This window comes from Protopterus annectens, chromosome 6.part1 (assembly GCF_019279795.1).
Source record: "Protopterus annectens isolate FY-2018-M chromosome 6.part1, PAN1.0, whole genome shotgun sequence".
Classification (NCBI taxonomy): domain Eukaryota; kingdom Metazoa; phylum Chordata; order Ceratodontiformes; family Protopteridae; genus Protopterus; species Protopterus annectens.
The window spans coordinates 464,626,969-464,649,429 of record NC_056738.1 but is presented as its reverse complement, the minus strand read 5'-3'; the positions used below and the strand labels follow the sequence as shown (position 1 = coordinate 464,649,429).

At 38.8% G+C, this 22,461-nt stretch overlaps 1 protein-coding gene across 1 annotated transcript in view; it reads right to left on the bottom strand.

Moving 5' to 3' along the window:
• The window catches only part of PACS1 (phosphofurin acidic cluster sorting protein 1), a gene marked incomplete in the record, with an annotated part of 1,397,033 nt that overhangs the window by 161,464 nt on the left and 1,213,108 nt on the right, over positions 1–22,461 (bottom strand).

The following is a 22,461-nucleotide window of genomic DNA, read 5'->3' as shown; positions in this document are numbered from 1 at the left end:
CAATTAGTGCAAGAAAAAAATATCCCCAACAGGGTACTTAGCTTTTGAAGACTTCAGCTTCAATTCGGAAACAAAACTCAGGTAGCAGCTGACCGGCACTCATGCAAACTGCTTCTGCTTCAGGCTCCACGGCAAGAAAGACTGGGGTAATGGCATTAGATGCCTTCCTTTATACCACTGACAACCTGACGTCAGTCCTCAAGCAACAGCAACTGACGCAGAAATACTAAGTCTCTAGTATTCGGGCCAGCCGAGGGTTACCCTGGCAGGGATAACCCAAATGTGATGATTTCAACAGTGAAACATGAAGAACATTAATAGATCTTTACCTAGATCTATTTCTAATGTTTTCCACTCAGACTTTGGTCAGTGTGAGGGAATACCTCAGAATTTTGGGACTCATGGCATCAAAGATTCTCATGCAAGACTCCACATGAGAAACATACAGTGGTATCCGAAATCTCTTTGGTCCCAGCATCAACCCCCTTCATCTTTTCAGATCCCAGTAATGGATTTTGTCAGAAGAGAAATGTTACAGTGGAGATGGTAGATATCCTTAAATCCAGGTCTCCCCTTCTCTATCCCTGCTCCAATGCAGTCCTGTTATCACAGATGCTTGGACTTTACTTATGGAGCAGTTTTGCGAGGGATAAATGTGCAGGGGGTATGGGGCACTAAAAGCAGATGCAACCGCAAATAACAAGGACATGCTTGCCCTGATCAAGGCACCCAACTTTCTGAACCATCATTGGTTCCCAGGACCGCTTCAAATGGTTACAGACAATACCACAGTCATGTGATACATAAACAAGCTAAGGGGAACCAGGTCATATCTCCTTTGCAGACTAGCCATGGTAGCTTGGGATATAGCTTCATAGGACAGTCTCACTCTATAGGAATCCTACATTCTGTCAGAGCAAAACTGTGTCAAACAAGCTGAGCAAGACCAGGGCAAACCCTCACAAACGGAAACTAGATCAGGTGGCTTCCAAGATATGATCCATCTGTGTGGAGCTCCTCAAGCAGACCTATTTGCCTCCTCTCTGAACAGTCAACTGCCAAAATTCTGTTCCAGGACTCCATGCAAGAAGGCCAGGAAGACAGGTGCCTTTTACTTTTCTTTGGACAGAAGTGCTCCTGCATGCCCACCCACCCTTTCCACTAATATCTAGGATACTTCTGAAGATTTTGAAGGAATCACCCAATATCACTGTGATCAGTCCGTTCTGGCTCAGGCAACCCTTGTTCTCCCTTCTTTTGGAAATAGCCAGGGGCAATTACCACAAGCTTCTCACAGAATGGATCTATTCACATGACATGGGTGTTTGATTCAGCCCAACATTAATTATACACAACTGACTGCCTGGATGACAGGGTCTTAATTCCTTTTACACACACATTTTCGAGGACGTGCAGCAGGATCTAATGGAGGCAAGAAAGCATGCTACTAGATAATCATATATTAGCAAATGGAAAAGTTTTTTTAGTTGGTGCCAACAACATAACCAGCACCCATTCAGGGCTAGTTCTCTCTGGTTTTATAGCATTTGTGTCAGTTACTATCCTATGGCTTTTCTTATTCCTCTATCAAGGTTCATTTATAAGCGATTTCAGCACGTCTGCCCATGGATCCTCCGTTTTCAATGCAGTCTCATGACAAAATGTTCTTGAAAGGGGTTTTGCATAAGAGGCCTCCAAGTAAACAGGTGGCCCCTCCTTGGCATCTTAATTTTGTGGTAGAGTACCTAACATCTGTTCCATCTTAACCAGCTAATCTGGATGACTGCTCTGATTTCTGCAAGAAGGATATTCAAGTTGCAAACTATTATGGTAAATCAACCCTATCTTACTTTCTATAAGGACACCATTTCTCTGAGAACTCATCCTTTTTATGCCTACAGTGTTATCCTAATTTGCTTTAAGCCAAACTATCCATCTCCCTATTTTCTTTCCTGAACCTAAAAACTGGGGAGAAAGGGTACTCCATACCTTGGATATCCACAGGCAACTCAGGTACTGTCTTGATAGAACTAAATCTTTCAGCTCTTCAGATCAATTGTTCATTTCTCCTGAAGAAAGAAGGGGCAACCTGTGTAACAATGGACTATTTCCAAATGGTTGTCTATGATTATTACCTTTTGTTATATTCACTATGACAAATCTATTCCAGGCAGGGTCAAGGACTAGTCCATCAGAGCCTTGGTTTAGTCTATGGCTTTTTGGAAAGGGCTGGACTCAAAGTATTCTAGAAGATGCTACTTGGTCTCCTGTACATACTTTTACAAAGGACTATAAGCTGGATTCCTTCTCTAGGTCTTGATCATGCTTTGCTAATACCATTCTCCAGGGGCTCCTGGACCCCTCTCTCTCCACCTCCCAAATATAGTTAGCTATGATAATCTACTCATACAGCTAAAGCTATTGCAGCAGTGACCAATATGAAGAACGCAGTACAGTTGTGAAAGTTGAACTTGCCATAACAGTAGATATTCAAATGTTCACTGCTGCAGTTGCTGCTCCCTTCCACCATCCCCATTGTTTTTTGGTGTGTGTTTTTATGCCTGAGTGTGGACATTTATTTTTTACCTTGTCCTTTCAGGGCTCAGTCTCCCTTCCTCTGCTGGCAGGAAAGCTCTGAAGGGCTTCGCAACCAAGTCAGCTCAGCTCGAGCTGCTTAACAATTTGGATGTGTAGGAGGTGTTCTGATCCTTTGAAAGCTGGTTGGCTGTTATATCCTTGGCTGGATATAACACATATAGCTAAGACTACTACAGCAGCGATCATTCGAACATCCACCGTTACGGTATGGTCATCTTACACACTATACTTTATTAGTGATGGTTTAAAGTAAATTTTTTTTAATTCCAGGTTGTCATGGCAACTACTTAATGGTTCTGTGTTCTGATGTGTTTCTTTTTCCATTTTCCATACAGTTATCTGTTTTTTAAAGGAAACTAATTTCATTAGTGAACTATGTTAAGATATCGCTATTGTTTTATTTTTAATTGCATAGTAGTTGAATTTGGCATGTCATATTTATTTTACATTTTACTTTCTATTGCACTTACTGACTGAATATTTTTGCATTACTGTCTAATATGTCTATTGGCATTACAAAACTTTTATTCAGTATGATTTTTATTATTTACTGATTTAAAGACCAAGCCATTACATTTTTCCCAATTAGTACAGTTTAAACTCATCATACAATATTACTGTTCATACTATACTACCATATACTGCAATCATTATTTTGGGTTTTAAGCAATATGTTCTGTTTTAATACTAATGCCATACAGCTAATTATAAACATGTACAATGTGTGCCAATTCTTTAATATACTTCAAAAGATAACCTATGCAAACAGGGTGGATGTTATCAAGGAATAAACACAAGCTCAGAGGTGTTGTGAGGCCCAGTACCACATACTGTCTGTTAAATTGTTTTGTATTTTGTTTTATTTTTTATAATTGTTTTTTTTTTTTATATTTTTGCTGTAAAATAGGTCCTCCACTTAATGTTACAAATTTACTGTAGCATATGTAATTGTTGTTGGAGGAAGTAGTTTACATCAAAAATTTAAGTTATGCAAGTATTTAATGCCTATGTGCGCGAGCATGCACACACACGCATGCTGAGTAGTTACAGCCAATTTAAGTGAATACAACTCAGATGTCTCACTGTGATCAAATGAATGAAAAAAAATCATAGAATGCAAGGCACTACAATCCCACATGCTTCTTAAATGTCCCTGATTTTACCACATAGCTCTACTTTGTCCCTCATAGAATGTTTGATTTGCTAGTAAATCTTTCAAAATTAAAATCTGTCAATAATGCCAGACATAGCAGTTTCATACTTCTTGTATTTTGGTGATATGTGCTGATGAACTGACTGTTGCAGTCAAATGAGGTTGATGATAAAGTACAAATTATTACCCCAGGGATAAAAATTCAAATGGGGATATTCCAGGTTGACTATCACTGCTGCTCTTTTGTCTTGCCCTAAACCCCACAAGCTGTCTACATAACAGATTAGATCATGGTAAAGAGTAAAGACTTCTCATCTTTTTGTGGATGATTTAAAACTGTATAGTTCATCAGATGAGGAGCTGAAAGCACAACTGGAAGTGGTCAAAACTTTCTCAGATGATATAAGAATGTCATTTGGTCTTGATAAATGAACAAAAGTAACACAAAGCAGGAAAGCTGCAGCACAAAGAAAATATCAGTCTGGAAAGGGGATGTGATGACAAGGAACTTGAGCAGGGGAGAGTGTATAAATATTTGAACTTGATGAAGGACTGACAATAAAACATGAACAAATGAGAACAAAACTCAGTAAGAAATATTTTAGAAGACTAAAATTAATACTGAAAACAGCCCTGACATCTACGAACAAAGTCCAGGCTATTAAACAAGTTCTCTTCCTGTTCTAACTTACAGTTTTGGGGTGACTGACTGGTCTCAAAATGTACTTGATTAGTTGAATAGGAAAACAAGAAAAATGCTTCATGCTTATCAAACGATACATAAAAATAAGTGTATACCAAAATGATATATTCCTCGTTCTGAAGGAGGTATGGTCCTCCTCAAAACTGGTTACATGTACAGATCTGCAATTGTAGGACTGCATACATATCTGGTAACCTCATCAGATGCAAACATAGTGAAAGTTTTGAGACATTCTTCAAGTCTAAGATTACTTCCTTGCTTAGTTTAGCAGAAGTATATCGGTGTCAAGTGGAAACAGAAACCAAACCAGAAGTAGATAAAAACCAGGCAGCAACTGAATGTGCTCAAAAGAAAGAATACAAGGAGAAGGATCAGATGAGAAGACAAGAAATGTGGAAAAGGAATAAATACATTTGCAAGTACAGAAAACAACTGGAAGTACCTCATGTCAATCAGAATATGATGCAATAATGGTTAAGGAGAGGTGAATTTAAACCAAAAGATAAAAGTTTAATATGAGCTGCATTGGACAGTGGACTATGTACACTTTAGTCTACAAAGTCCATTGAAAATGTGGGAGAAACAGAACAATACAGGTTCTCTATAACAGAAATGGAAACAGTCGCACACCTTGCTGGGTGTAATATACTAACGGTAGAGGGCCTGTATACTACTAAGCATAATAATGTAACAAGACTGTTGTATTGGGGATTGTGCAAGTATTATAATATTGAAGTAGCTGAGAAGCTTTGGAAACATGAGCCACAAAGCATTATAGAGAATGATGAAGTTTATATCACATGGGATCATCCATTACCAACAGTTCAAAAAACAGATGCAAAAAAATCATACACAGTAGTCGAAAAGAAGACATGCTTTTGATATATTTAAATCCGTATGAATTGCAGGAGCCTTCAATTCTTGGCACGTTGCAGGTACTGCAGAAAGCACTTTTGGCTGACATCAATGATTGTAGCAATACTAATTTCACAAATTTTAATTATATTTTGACTTAGAAATGGGGTCCATTCCTGTCATGGTATTAGAAACCCAAAAGACTGGTGAAATTAAACCATGAGATACTACAGTTTAATAACAGAGAACTGCTTATACCACACCTCAGTATCAATAATAGGAACGCTCTGTTTAGCAGCCATATATATCCCAAGAGGTAAAAACACAACCACTGTGGAAAATAGCCTATACTGGATATTCCACCATATACAACATGAAAGAATACTAGGAGGCCTATATATATAAAACTGGCAGCTTATCAAAAGCAACACCCAATCTGATTCTGTATACCCGTACGGCTTTACACAGATAATTGCATCAGTTACTAGAGTCCTAAAAGCACTGGTAGGCAAACAGCCTTAGACTGGATTCTTATTAACAAACCCACCAAAATTAAGGCAGCTGGTATCCTTCCAGACAGCCTAAGTGACCACCAACCAACTTACTGTTCTCAGAAGTTACAATATCCAAAATAAACATATCATTTACAACCAAGTTTGTAACTCAAAAAACTTCAAAAAACTTTTATCAACTCCTTAAAAAACTATAACTGGAAAACTGTAAAATCTACACTCATAGACTCTGCTGTCACACACACTAGTGAGATATTCCTAAAAATTCTGAATAACCTTGCCTCAGCACATACCTAAAGTCTTTTGGCTTTTCCCGGTTAGGGGTCGCCACAGTGGAACTCCAGTCCGCTAATGATTGGCAGTGGATTTTACGGTGTCGAGTTGCCAGCCCGACGCCCAACCTTCAACAAAGGCATGCCCATTCACGCTGGCACCTACCTGCATGTCTTTAACGTCACTCGACCGCAGGGAGGACATGCAGACTTCCACACAGAAGGTGCTCCTGCCGAGAATCGAACTGGCGAACCTCTTGCTGTGAGGCGACAACACTAACAGCTGCACCACCGTGGCTTTTTTGCCTCAGCACATACCAAAAGGGTGAAATCCAATCCTGCACAATAGCTAACAAAGGAAACTAAGATAGTTAATTCTACAGCTTGACAAAGCCTGGATAGAGTGGCTCAAAAATTGAACATGAAATGCATTTCAACTTTTCAGGCAACTAAGGAATAAAACAAAATACCCAATAAAACAAGACAAGCAAACCTATTATAACATCATCCAAAACAAACATCAAAACAACCCACAACTCTTTTGGACATCCATAAACAAACATGCTTACAGGCCAAACTACCACCCAAACCCCTACGTTCAACAATACTACTGATTTTAACAACTGTTTTATACAGACTATATTGTCCCTCACAAACATTAATACTTCTACTACTCTCTCACTACCTGCAGCCTCTGTTAAATATCCTCAGCTATTTGACTTCAGCCCTGTACCTACCTCCACCAGTAAAAAACTCCTATATAAGTTAAAACCAACCACCCTAGCTGCTGACTTGCTCCTCTCAGACTACTAAAAAAAAATGGCTGCAAATGTAATTGGTTTTCTAGTCTCTATATTGATAACTAGATCTATATCTGAAAAACAAGTTCCTTCCATGTTGAAAAAATGTTTTATACTTTTACACAAAGATTGCACATCTACAGAGTTTAATAACTACAGGCCCAGTGCAATCCTCTCCCCCTATATCAAAAATACTTGAAAATGTACTCATGCTCAGCTTCTGCAACACCTAAATTCAAATAATCTGCTCTATGAAATGCAGCATGGTTTCAGACCCCACCACAGCACAACCACTGCCCACCAACACTGTAAACCATCACAGAAACAATGGTAACCTAGTGTGACCTGTGTTCCTAAATGTATCCAAAGGTTTACACACCAACATTTACTCAGTGAACTCTCTTTTACAGGTCTCACATTTACTTGCTGAACTCTCACTGTCAGTCCTCCCTTAAATGGTTCCTTAGCGATCTATCTGGAAGGCAACAATCGGTCAAATGGCAACAGGACCTCTCTTCCAGTTACCTTATGTGTGCCTCAGGGCTCTATACTAAGACCCCTTCTCTTTAATATTTTTACAAACAAATTTCACACTGCCACAGACCAAGAAAATATAGAATAATACGCAGATGGTTCGACTTTAATAAGTACAGCCCCCCACAATATTCAGACTCCAAGAAATCCCTCAAATTTCCTTCTCTTCAATCGAAACATTGCTAAAAAAAATCAAACCTACTCCTTAATCCTAATAAACCAAAAGTGATGTTCTTCACACCAAAACATTATCTAAAATAAAAACAATCTTTCTTGGTTACATCTGCAAATACTAAAATTGAGGTAGTACCGCACACTGACTTAATAAGCACCGTCTTAAATTTGAGCAACATACTCTTCAAAAAATTAAAAAGACCCACCAGAAACTTGTCTTCCTTTACAGTACCTTACATAGCCAGAAAGAAAAACCCTGGTCTCATCCTATATGCTTCCATCACTCCACTGCTAAGCATTAAAACAGCTCAAGTAGCCAGAGCTTAACAGCTACATAACGTAACATACGCTCAGCCAGTTGCGGCATACAAACTGATATCATCCTGAAAAATGCCCTGCATTAAAAAAAAACATTGCCCTACACCTGCACAAGGGACCTCCACTCTGCTGATACATTTCTAAGTACTACTAAAGCAAATAAATCATCGGGGAACTCATTATACTCCTGCTATATCTCCAAGCTGTGGAACACCATCTCCACGCAAGTAAAAATGACAAACTCCCAGACTAGGAAATCCAGCTCAAACAATACCTCACCCAGTCCTGGTCATGCTCATGCCATCACCAGGTTGAGACCTCTAGTGGAAGCACAAAGCCTTTATTGCTTATCACTAACTTTTTTCCCTCCTCTACTTGAACCTTTACACCCTTAGCAACTTTCTCTTCTGCACTTGAATCAATACATTCCTTTTAACTTACACTACTACTATCTCCCCTCTCCTCCTACATAATTTTATAATTTAATTCATTATAGGTTTTGAAATCTTTACAAACCTAGACAATACTAAAATCTACCTATATAATTGTATAACTTACTTCATTTACTACAGTTACTAAAAATCTCTCTCCCTACATAATTTTATAACTTCATTACATATCTAACTCCTTGCAAACATTTCTTTAGCAAAATATAAGAATATTAATCTTTGCAATGTTTTCCCTTCTATAACATCAATACATTTACTTCCTGTAAGATTTTAGAGCTACAAGAACTGTACAGATTTAATTGTTGATATAAATACTTTAGTGTTTTATACCCGTCTTGCAATTCCGTTTTCTATTTTTCTGAAAAATGTAACTGTTTTTCTGAGAAATGTCTGAAATTCACTTAACATAAATGTACTCTGACAGAGCTTTTCTCTCTGGGTCTCTGCTGAAAATGGACTCTGCTCAGCTGGACTTTCCCAGTCAATAAAGGAAAATAAATCTGAAGAGTATGATGTCAGGGCCTGGGATTCTGACACCGCACAGAAAGGCATCCCCTGGTTGTTACAATTCTACCCAAGCCACAAAGGCAGTTCCTTCTTGATGCTGGTATATAGGGAATGTGCACACTGGCATCACCTGTTTCTGAGACAACTGCAGTGTTTACATATGCAGCCTTTTCACAAGGACCATCAATATACATGAAGACTCCAGGAAATTCCATGGTTGAGATATACTGCATTTGGCAATCTTGATGAAATACTATGTTACAGACAAGATCCTGTTCAGGTACGAAGGCTTTTTGGCTGTCCAAATCCAGGAAGGTGACTTGACTAGTTGGTCATAGCTGAGATTTTTGGAGATTAAAAGACAATCCTATGTCCTGGAGGTCATAAAAACTCTATCTCCTGTAGGAAAAAGGCCTGAATGAGACAACTGCTCAAGTATGGATAAACAAACTCCCTTTATCCTACAAAAGGGCAATGACTGGAGCAGGGCAAGCAACTGGTAAATATGCTGGGTGTAGTCGATAAGCCAATGAGCAAAGGCATGAAGGGTAATGACAGACTATGCCTCATACCTTTGACATGCCTGTTTTTGCCACAGGGATGTGCACACAGGCATCCTTTAGATTAAAGTCATCTTAAGAGCTTCTTGGAAGGACCGCATTTACGCGAAGGACAGCATCTTGAATTTGAGGATCAACAAAAATTTAGGCTTGAGAAATCAAGTATGTGTCTCCATGACTTCTTTTCTTGGAACTAGGAAAAACCTCAGTGGGCTTAAAGAGATGTAGGCTCCACAGGATAAGACAGCTAGCATTCCCGCTAGCTGTCACTCATGGGGAGGTAGGGTCCAGAAGCATCTCCTGTTCTCCAAGAATGGGTAAACAGGTAGCATATGCTCACTCCCATCCTCCCCTGACAGCTCCTGAGAAGTCTGGGTTGCTATTTGAAATGGCCTATAACACAGTCAGGGCATTGTCCCTCTATGCTAAGGAGAAGTGCAAATTAGGAAAATCTTGAAGAGAATCCATTACCTTTTTTCTTTTTCTGGTACCCTCTCTCTATGACTCTCTATGCCATGAGGATTTGTATCTGCAAGGATATCAGAGCATCATGAGCTCTGTTTTTTTTTTTCAACTTTAAGCTCTACCCTTTTTTATAACCTGAAAGATCCAACTGTCCTGACTAATATTAGACTTCCTATTGATGTTCAAAGATGGCCAGGCTCTCTCCTATTTTACCTTCGTATGGGAGGGGCTAGGGAAAGTGTTGGGTTAGGGATTTTGTGAGGAGGGAAGGCAGGAGCTCTTGATAGTTACAGTTGTTCCCATTGGTTATCACAGCTCTAAGGTTCTCTGGTCTGCCTTGTCTGTCACTTTGCTACTCATTTTTCAAATTTGCCCTTTTTGTACTTTGTTTTTGTTTGGCAGAAATCTGTCATTTTTACTTTGGTGATTTCTATCATACCTGGGGTGGGGATTAAAATGATTCTTAACAGACTGCATAGCTTTCCCATTCTTCTCTATTTGTCTGAACACCTTCGCTGCAGCGAGTTGAAAATGGAGTTCCTTATCTAGATGGGCATCCAGCCAACTCCACTTTTACATTTTCTGGAATAGGTTGATCCATCAACTAAGCATGCCACTGACCCTGTAGCATCTGCCCTCATCCACTGCATTGTAATCACAATTCACAGACTGTTTGCCAAACCAAGATAAAAGATTACATACATCAAGCTTTTCCTTTCAGAGGCCTTTATTCTCTACAGCCGTCATCTTCTTTTCAAATGATCATGGAGGAACTCCTGATACTTTAACACATGAGACTGGCAATTAAAGGTCCTATTGGCTAGGTAGCAGAGATGTAGGTCTTCCTACCAAACTGGTTGGAGTACCCCTACTCTCCTCTGAGATTTGGAACTGGGTTACTGGTTGCACTCACATTAGATCTCTTGCTGGAATCAACGGACACCAGTACTGGATAACCAATAAGGTTTTTATGTAGATGCTTGTCAGAATCATAGATACTGTAGAAGTGGGCAGGCTTCATAAGAAGCAGGTGGCTGGAAATCAGGCTGCAAGGATATACAGGCAAAGGCATTATCCAAGACTTCTAACACTGGAGGATTGTCTGTGTTTATGTTTACCCTATATCTATCTATATAGCTATATTATATTTTACATACATACATATATGAGTCTAGGACTATTCACTGAAAGCACATTTCACTGAAAGTCAAATGACTGTGCTCAAATCACTGAAAGCTCAATTCACCGAAACACATTTCACCGAAACACATTTCACTGAAAGTTATATATGGCCTTTTCCCCACTGTAGTGCAACCCTGGAGTTAGTATATATAGTAAAGAGGGGTGTGGGGGGCACCGCCCCACACATAGTTTGGATATATATTATGTTCAGAAAAGAGTAATTTATTGGAATTGGAAGTATTCATGTATATAGTTCAAAATATTTAAAATAGGTGGAGGGCTATGCCCCCCACACCCCCCAATGTGGGGGTTGGTGCCCCCCTATTATATATACTAACTCCAGGGTCGCACTACAGTGGGGAAAAGGCCATATATAACTTTCAGTGAATTGTGCACAGTCAAATGTGTTTCAGTGAAATGTGCTTTCATTGAATAGTCCTAGACCCATATATATATATATATATATATATATATATATATATATATATATATATTTTTTATCTCACTATGTCACTGGGCCATTCTGACCTCGGATGAGAGCTTACAAAGCTAAATGTCTCACTGGAAATCTAAGGACTGTTGTCTGAATTCTCTCAAATAGCTGACAGTTTCTAAAATAGCTCCAGAATGAGATGCCACTCACAGTCTAAGTGCATTAGTCAAATGAGTAAAACCGCACTTCTATCTGCTTAACTGGCCTGTTTGCTCATCCTACATCCAATCCATTTCCATAGGGTAAACAAATCAGGAATGGTGTCAAAATCCACTAGTGGACAAGGGTTTTCTTCTTACAGCCTAAATCTCCTGTGCATGTATAATGTGCATTTTTTAAACGTGCACATGGCATAAGACTAGACTGTCATTCAGTTTCATGGGTGGGCGGGTAGATATAACCCCACAAACAACCCCAACTCCGTGAACAAGCACATCCTGCACATTTCTTTGGTATACACCAGGGAAATCAGTGCACTTTTTTGCTCTGGACATTCACTCCTGAATAAAGGCAAGTGGGCTTTGCTTCTTCATTTTTCTCCCTCTCCAGCAGATAGTCAAGCAGCTAATCGAACGTGAGTTGCCAGGTTAATCAGGGTTTTATCTCTCTATGCCAATGAAGCTGGCTAAGAATAGTGCCTTACCCTGAAAGAAATGGACCTAACTGAAGGTACATTGATGCATCAATATCCTGTAACTATACTGCTAGCTGGTAATGTTACTATATTATTATACCTTGCCTAAGGAACACATCATTGTGGAGCTGTCAATGACCTGTGCCTTTGAATTCCTTGATAGAACCACAGACAGAATGTCCTTAAGCTTCATATGTAATCCTTTTTGAGAAGGGGTCCATAGCTTTTGGATACAGAATGACTGTGTGGTGAGGTCTCCAACCAGAATCCAAGGTGTATGTAGTCAAGAGTGGTGTCAGGAAATAGGAAGATATGGTCTGACAAGGTTTAAAGCTGCTACAATCACCCACCCTTCGTGAGCCCAGACAAAAGAAGAAATCAATGAAACATGCTGATTCAGAGAAAAACTTGACATCCCAGGAAGTCCATCATTCTGTACTATGATACTAGGCAAGTAAAGCAAAACAGCAAGAAATAACCTATCAGAGAGAATGGACTGGGGACATCCACCAACAGTAAACCACAATGATCTGCACCCATTCTTGGAGTTACATTCTCTGTACCATTTCCAAACGGCACTTTCCAGAGAAAGAACTCAAGGGGCTGACATCTGACTTCACTATAGCTGTCACTCTAAGAGTGTCTCAAAATATAACTATCACTTTTCAGTTGCTCAACAGCAGCTGACTAGACCAGGACTGTGTAAGGCAGTTATCTAAATAAGGGTATAAATTCCCTTCAGTTTAAGAGCAGCTGCAGCCATGTGTTTGGAGAAACACCATGGGAACTACTGCCAGACCAAACTAAAGAATTCTAACTTCTGTCCAAGAATCTGAGAAATCTCATAAAAACATGCCATTAATCACCCCTTAGAAAAAGAGCTGCTCATCATGTACTCTAAAAGAAAAGGGGGAGAATGACAAACTGCCACCATTTTGAACTTTTTGACTAAAATTTATTTGTTCAGATCAGACAAGTCCTGAATACGTCTCTTGAGATCCTGCCTGATTTTGGAACATAGAAAAATCTGAATATCACCTTAATGCTTTGTAAGGAAAGGGCAACCTTTCAATAATCTTTTTCTCCAACATTTTTCATAGCAGAGGTCCAGTTCTGTACTGAAAAGACCTTTGTTTGTCTGTGATAGGCTGACTGTATGTTTTACAAAACCTATTCTTTACCCTATCACCGAAACCAGACACACAAAAATCTGTTAAAATATCACAATTTTCACTTTTATAATTTTGCAATTTTACCATTCATATGGAGGACAAATGAAATGGGAGGCAAAGGAAGAGAAACACAGGGGAAAGAGAGGGAGGGAGGATGTTTTTCTTCCAAGACAAAGATAGATAAACAGGCTGTCTCTGTTGACACAAGGGTTTATCTCTATCTAGGAAGCAGGTGACTAGGGATCAAATGGCATTCCCATTTGTTAGACAAGATGACTAGTGAGGTGGGATGGTCTGGTTGGTCTTCCTTCTCAGCACAAAGACATAGTATGGGAATTTTACCATTTTGCTATCTCAGGCTGGAGTCTGAAAAGGTGCAAAGCTGTGCAGAGAGCACAGGTGCTTAGGGGATGAAGAAGCTCATGCATATGTATTTGTCTGCATGAGGTCAAAACACTTATGCAGTTATTAGGTTAGGACTTGGCTACAAATAATACTACACTGTCTGATGTCATACTTGATGGGCCCTCCCACTACCCTTCAAGTGCTAGAGACTGGCACTTTAGGACTATTAATTGGGTAAGAACAGGGTTTGGTATACAAAAGAGAACGGCAGCTAACTGAAATGTTAGAAGTCCCTGAAGTGTAAACTTTAGTAAAAACAGTGCTAAAGAAAATGGCTTTACATTGCAAATCATGAGGTTGTTCCAGTGAAAATTTTAATTATACAGCAGGCTTCCTGCACTATGTGAAGCATACATCTATACTAAGCTGTGGTCTTTCAAAAGAACAAAAATGCTCAAACCTCTACCCAGTAATTGAAACAACTGCTTTGCAAATGAGGAGGCACATCCAAGAATCAAGTTTGCAAGGAAACAATGGTACCACACCAAAATAAACTTAGAACAAACTCCAAAAACAACCCCCTTGGTAGTCCTCAGAATAAATAGATTGCACAACAAAACAAAGAAAATCCTGTTCAAAAACAGGAAGGGCTATACCAAAAGGGGAAAAAACTCTATCATCAGTCTCAACAAGCAATCCAGGGGACTAATGAAGTCCACCAAAGTCAACTATGACACAAAAATAGCCTTCCAGGCTAAGGAAGCCCATAAGGCATTTTTCAGTTATGTATGTAACCCTAAAGGGAGCACCCAACATTGTGCTGAACTTTAAATGGAACTTTCTATATCAAATACAGGGATGTAGGAAATTTGCTGGCCAATATATTTAGTCCCGATCACCCAAGTTCCCCACTTCCCCCCAAGACATCTCCTCTACCACTTCTCCCTCCGCTCTCCAGAGCTAAAAACACTGAATCAATGGGTACTGATAACATCCAGATACTCCAAAATAGCTTGAAACATGACCAGTCAGGCCCAAAGCTTCCAGACAGGTTTTGTCCCTAGTAAATGGAAGACAGCAACAGTTATCCCTCTACACAAAGGACGACCATAAACAGACCCACTGAACTACAGACCCATAAGTTTGATTAGTCTTATATGCAAAACCATAGAAAGAATTAATGTGGACCTGATAAGACATATGAAATGTTCAAACACTGGACCCATCCCAGTAGGGTTTCATCAAGGGCAGGTTGTGCCTACTAAACTTGGTAGACTTCTTTGAAAAACTGAGAAAAAATGTTCTACAAGAACCACCATAAAGGAGTCTCAGATGCAGTTTTAGACTTGAGCACTGCCATTCTTTTAATAAATAAAAACAAACTTCTTCAGAATCTAAAACTCTAAACCCACAACTCCATTTACAAAATGGTGCCTGAAAGACGTGACCAATAATCAACCAATTGTGAACAATACCAATTACATGTTTCCTTAAAGTTCCAATGATTAAAAACAGTTACTATCATAATGAAGCATGCAATAATGTTAAATAGTACAAAACATAATACCCTGATATCCAGTATATTAAAACACTTTAGTAAAGCTTCTGAGCTAATGAAAAACATTTGACTTTTTAAGGACTTCTTTGAAAAAGTCACTAGAGCTATGGACAAGGCCAAAATGGTACATCATCCCTACCCTGACCTGGCAAAGGCACTTCTACAGTACCTCGCTCGGGTATTATAGACAAACTTAAAAGCCAAATGACTCGCAGATGAGACGCATGAAGTTAGGGTGGGGGAATCCACGTCCACCAAGATGCCTGTTACTAGTGGTGTCCCACAGGGCTTGATACTAGGACCTCTCCCACCTGGAATACACTTTTCTGAAGTCAAGGCAAATGTAGATGGCCTTTGACTGATCAAATCTGCTGATGACTGCAAGCTGGACACAATCACTTAATCCCCCAAAGATGTAGATATCCTCTAGGAGAGACTAACTAATAAATGGTGATAGAACTACGGTCTAAAATTCAATGCAAAAAAAAAAAAAAATTATAGCCTTTGGAAAGATGACTACCCCTGCAAATTACAGCATTGATAACATTTCCCTAGGAGTAGAGCCAGTGGTAAGGGACTTGGGAGCTCAGGTTTACAGTAACCTGAACTTTGATCACCATGTGTCCATGGTGGTGAGAAAATCCTTCTACACAACCTAACTTATAAGTAAGGATCTGTTATCCAGATCTAAGAAGATAATAGTCCCACTTTACTCAGCACTCATTAGATCAATAATGGAGTATAATAGACCATTCAGTTTGTACCTGACCAGGCATTTGCAACAGCTGGAGCAACCACACTTGTTCTCATTAAAAGAATACATGTTGTAAATATGTCCTATGTGGAGTGGTTCACAGCCCTGTCCTTGTACTCAGTCTCCTACAGACTACTGAGGGGTGATCTATGCCTAACCTACAAGATGTTCTCTAAACCAGCCCTGATGGATTTGCTAAACATTTACAAATAGAACCAGAATTATCTGATCTAATGATCTAAACCTCATCTGTGACATAAACAAAACATGTTGGCGGGACAGATATGCATCTCAGAGATTACGCCTTGTCTGTAACGGACTACCCAATTCATGTGAAACAGAGCTCTTCCCTAAGCATATTCAAATGCAGTTTGGACCAATGGTTGGAAAATCCCAAATTCACCCCTGGCTTGTCACCTTTGGTCCTTAAGGACAGTGGCAGTTTGTATATGCCCTAGGGCACAGGCATAAACCACAGCCATTCTACCCCTGGGCACTGAAAACTGGGAAAATTGGGGCATGAATGGCTAAGCCTTAAAAAGGCTCTTGGGTCATTACCTTAGTATCTTCCTATGATCTTATAAAGAGAAAGGTGCTCAGGATTTTCTACTGTATGTTTGAAGCATAAGAAAGGGAATGATCAATTTCATTTTACTTTTCTAATATAACAGCTTCTGATCCTAAAGGGACTATTTTCCTTTTGATGAAAGCAGATTAACTCTCTGCTGTCCAAATGGCATTAGCTTAAAATTCAACAGCATGAAAGTAAACGAGCAGAAGCTACCAAGAGCACATGGCCACCCTTTTCAGTTTTGCTGCTAGCCCAAGCAACTGACTGACCTTCCCCTTTCAATCCTCTGCAGGTGCTCTTTTTTTGTTAAAAGCTCCAACTATCTTAGGCTTTGTTAAATTTAATTCTGATGGCTGCCAAAACACAGTTAGTTACTAGAAAATGGAAATCAACGTCTAAATGAACTACAGTTGAAGTAGTGAATATTGTTGACAGAGATAAAAGAACTGAAAGTGGGATCTTTAGAAAAAGGTTGGAGCAAATTACATACATCACTGTTTTTATATCATTTACTATCTTAAGTGTTAGTTGCTGAGCCTCATCTACCGCTAATTTTGGAATAAAGTCTTTCATAAATATTTCCATTTGTACTCTATCTTGATTTCCACATTTCTCTGGTTTATACAAATTTTCATAAAATTTCTGAATTGCCTTTCTCCATTCTAGAGGCACAAAGCCTGTTTGGAGGCTACAGTTAAACAATAATTCCAGAGGCCCTGATAGATCATGTTTCATGCTATTTAGAAGGCATCCAGGGATATTGTCTAGGCCCACTGATGCAGTGTTCTTGGTCTTAGAGAGAGCATTAAGGACCTGTTCCCTAGTGATAGTAGGGGAAGTTATATTTGATGACATTTCCTGATGGAAGTTTGAGGGAGAGAGAGGGGTAAAGATGTAGCTGACTAAAGGCAAGAGGTTTGCTAGACGATCTGGCTCAGTAAAGGTGACTCCACTTACAATGAACTCAACACACAGCTGTGTATTGCCTTTGAGGTTGCGGACATAGCTAAATAATGCTTTGTGGTTGTCCTTGGCCTGGGAGGCCAAACTTACCTCAAATTTGGTTTTGGTAGAATTTATTTGTCCTCTGAGTTGTTTATTTAGTTTGATGAGCGTGCTTTTATCCTGCTGGGTGCTGCACCTCCTATTTTTTGCCACGATTTTCTTCCTCCTATTATACAGCCGATTGATTTTGTGATTCCACCAAGAAGGCTTGTTTCAGTTAGTTCTGTACTTAATCCTGGTGGGTACAGCTGCCTCTATGCAGCTATTAACATGCTTATACAGGGTTTCTGTGAACAGGTCTGCATATGTATCAGTGTTCTCAGGGTTTATAGGGACTTGACATTTTGCCAGGTTCTCATGTAATAGCAGGAGGTTAGCCTTAGAATAGTTCCTGAACATTTCGGATTTAGCTGGGGGCCCAGGTTTTATTTTTACTTCAAAGGAGACCATTTTGTGGTCTGACCTTACCAGGAAAGGCATTAAAGTAGGGGGTGTGCAGCACCATTTTAGTGAGGACCAGATCCAATATGGTTGCACCCCTGGTTGGTGTATTGACTATGTGATCCAGGGAGCTTGTGTTTACAAAATCCAGGAATCTCTGTGCATGTACATTTGGTGTTGTATATGATTCCCAGTTAATAATGTGGTAAAGTCACCCATGAATATGGTATTGGGTTGGATGATTAGTGATTCTAACAAGTTTAAATACATGGGATGGGTTTCCTGGGTCATAATGGGGGACCTATAGCTTGCCAGGAAGTGGTATTGGATTTTGCCTTTGGTGATTTAAACATGGAGCAGCTCAAGTGCATTGTCCTTTTTGACCAGCCTTGAAGTATATTTATTTTTGATGTAAATAGAAACACCTCCACCTTTAGTCCCTGCCTGTGAAGTAGCTGGCCTAACTGTGTGGAAGGTATTATAGCCTTGCACTGTTGGTGTGCTCTCCATGGCTTTAAACCATGTCTGTGACCGCACATATGTCAGCATTCTCTATAGTAAAGAGAGGATCTAGGGAGTGGAGATTTTTGTTCAGACTCCTAGAATTGAGCAGTAATACATTTAGATTTTCCTTTTATTAATTTTAACCATATTTCTCTCTATTATTTCAACCATATTTTTAAATTTCATTTTCATTTTATCCCAGTCACTAGCGATAACTTCTGAAGATATTTCTATCTTCCCTAATAACTCTTGAATAATTTCCACTACCCATTCCTTAAATTCCACCCTCATTACTGCTAATCAAATTCCAGTCCCCACCTATAAATAATATTCCCTGCTGAAAGCAGATTATTTCTCTTAAAACTTTCTTAAACTCTCTAATACCAATTTTCTGTGGACTATAAATATATACCACTGTAATCCTCCGCTCTTGCCAACAGCCTCTTATTACAACTAATCTACCACTGTTGTCTCCCTTCCCCCATCTATCACTATTGGAGCCCCTCTAGCAATTAGTATAATTACACCCTTTTTCCTCTGTGTCTGACATTCTGCTGAATATTCAGTCTGAAATCTTCTCTTTGTAAAATTCATATGCTTATTTCTTTACAAATGTGCCTCCTGCAGCACTGCTCTCTGCACTCTGCATTTCTTAACATAATTCAGTACTCTTTCCTTTTATCTATACCTGTAAGGCCATTCATGTTTCAAAATAATATGGGTAACATAGCCATTGTGATAAAAAGCTACTGTTCCCACCTATTAAATATGACAATTTTGTGAATGTGTATTTCCACCTTTTGTGTTACATGCGTATACTAATGTTTTGCATACTGATCTTTTGTACAGTTGTTTCCTCTCATCTCCATTTGAACCTATGTCACATTTTCAAGACTTTTTGTTTTAATGAAAACTTCTAAACAAAAGACAAATACAAAATGCCCTCATCCCCTATCAACTTGGAAGAAACACTCAACACTATGTACATATTCAAAACATGAAGTTTAATCCTCCAGAAGGGAACAATTGTCCCAAACTGACAGCTCCACCTACAGGCATTACACAACCTAAAATTAAGGTTACTCATGCTAAACAGCAAGCTACAGCCTTCTGCCTCCCACTTACAATGATTGCGGACTGTTCTTTTTTTTATATCTTTTCCCATCCCAGATAAGGAAAAACAGCTTGCATGCTTTCAGAACTCTAACGTTTAACCATAAGAAAAAATGCACTGTCATCTTTAAAAGAGCTAAACTGTACACTGTTCTATTAACTGCATTAAAGCATTAAGGCTGCTAGGGAGGATGTTCACTCTTATCCACTTTGCATAACTTCAAACAACTTTTTTTTCACTGAGCTGCTTGCCACTATACCTTTAAATTTTGCATTTTTCTCAAAGAATATTCAGAATTCTCAAGATTAACTGCTTTCACCTGGAGAGAGCTCATCTCCACAGAAACATATTCAGCAATGAGTCTTTGCAAATTTCACTCAGAAAAGAATGCACTGCTGCCCTCAGCTGCAGGCATCTCTACTCTACTGAACATTTGCCAGTGGAAAACAAATAAGCTAATACCTTTGCAGTTGTAAGACACTTAGAATTGTCACGGCTTTCATCATTTTGTCTAATTTTCAAAGCCTACATCCTTAAAAAAAGCCAAAGGCAGTAATCTAGAAATTTGCCCTTGAAAAATAGAGAGAGAAAACATCCTAATTATACACATATTACAATCTAAATCTACATACAATATAATCATTTTTACACCCCACCCACAACATCCCAATATCACAGCATATGAACATTAATCTTGCTTTTGTCCAGCCTTTTCTGTATTGTTATACTCTAAAACCTATATTTCTTACAGCTAAGAAAGTATGTTTACTTTAAAATCTTTAACACATACAAACATCACTGAAAACACTCCACTCACATTTAAAAAAAAACCCTGACTACATGCTACACAAAATTGTTTTACTGTACATAACATGCAGTTTATATCATAAAATGTTTTATACAAATGCTAATAAGAATAAAACTTGTTTTAGTTACCATTGGTTTTCCCCTTTTACTGTCCTTCAAAATGTTAATGATATAAAGTGGGGTATATGCTTTACAGTCCACCCATACGTTTAACAAAGTCAACAAAAGTCCAGTGTTTTTCAGCCACTTTTTCTTGCAAAGCAGTAATTCACAAATGTGATAGAATGCTTTATAGTCTTCCATTTATTCACCCATTTCAGAGCTGCAGGTAGTCTTCATGTTCTCTATCTCCCAACAACAGACTCTGGTTTATGTTCACGGTACTGCTAATTCTTCTAGTCAACCCCTGTGTTTTTTTTCCGTCTCTCAAGCATTTTCTTTTAGAACACTGGAAAAGATTTCACGGGTAAAGTCTCTCTATGAACCTTACCATCAAAAGAATAAGAAGCAGAGTCCCCTTCTGCTTACTGACTCACTTTTTGTTGGATAAACTTTTTTTTTCTAGCTTAGCCTATTCTGTATCAAAAATAACTTTGATCCTTCAGAAACAACACTTGAAGACAGCTGGATACAGCAGCTTGAATCTCACACCTGCCTCTCAATATTCCCTGACTACTGGAACAAATTTGTTTCTCTTCTGCTTGGTGTATAGTGAATAACCATTTTCTACAAACACTATGTTGACTCCAATTTTTAATACTTTTCCTTTCTGCCACAATTTTGTCAGGATCAACTACTTCTGCTGTATGAGTGCATCTTTACTAATACAGGTCTTGGCTGTTTTTTCATTGCCGGGTTTGGATCATACAGTTGATGTGCCCTTTCAATTAACAAATTCTGCTGTGGAACACCAGCCCAGATGTTTTCATAAAATTAATACAGTTTGTTCCTTCCTGTTTCTCTGGTACAGCAAAAAAATCTCAGGTTTTCTCTGCATTCTCTGTCTTCTAACTGTACTATTTTTTAAACAGTTCTTGAAAAAAAGTCATATTCAGCCAACCTTTTTATGTTGATCTCTGATTTTTGCAGTTTTATCAGTTCATCTGAATGGATAATTAAAGCTTCTTCTATTTTTCCCAGAATTTTGTTACTTGAATTTATATACCTCTTCAATGTTTCATTTATTTTAATAACCTCTGAGTACATTTATTTTTTCCTCTAAATTACTGGAAGCCATCTCTTGAACTGCTTTTCGCTAACAGCTGCAAAATCTTTCCCAGTGTTTTCTCTTCACTTTTCCTGTCTGATTTTCTTTCAGGTTTTCCAAATTTCTTCCTTGCTGGCATCCAGACAGTGCATTTACTAGCCATAACTAAATGTTGCCAAAAAACATGTTCAATGGCACTCCTTTTTCTCACATTCTGTTTTCACACTGCGGTAGCTGAAGTTATGCTGCGGATCAGTGTGCAGCCATTTTGGAATTCCAAATTCCACTTAATAGATAATTTGCTATTTCTCTTATATCTTCTTTCCAATATTCATATATTCAGTTACAGGTGGTTTAGGCTTTGATTTCCATTTTCTAGTAAAAGCTTTTTTTGCAACCAATATCATTAAACTTGGTAAGGTCTGGGCAGTTCAGCTCCAATATTCCAGCTCAAAAAATAATTTCCTTAGTTACAACCACTTACTCCCCCAGCATTTCTAACAAAGTGTTCTGTAGGGAATTTTTAAAATCTGTCAACTCGCTGAGCACTCAAAAAATGCATTCCCAATTCCTTCTCTGTATTGTCACAACTCCAGCATTCAGAGGCCCATTTTTGAGACCAGCTATATCTGCTACCAAAACAGAAGGTGCAGCTATAGGAATATTCTGTGCTGGTACTATGTGCTACACGCTGCATTAAATGTGAAAGCAGCAGTGATTTTTATTTGGAAATGCCTGATGTCATCACACAGGATGTTATCATAACTATATTGA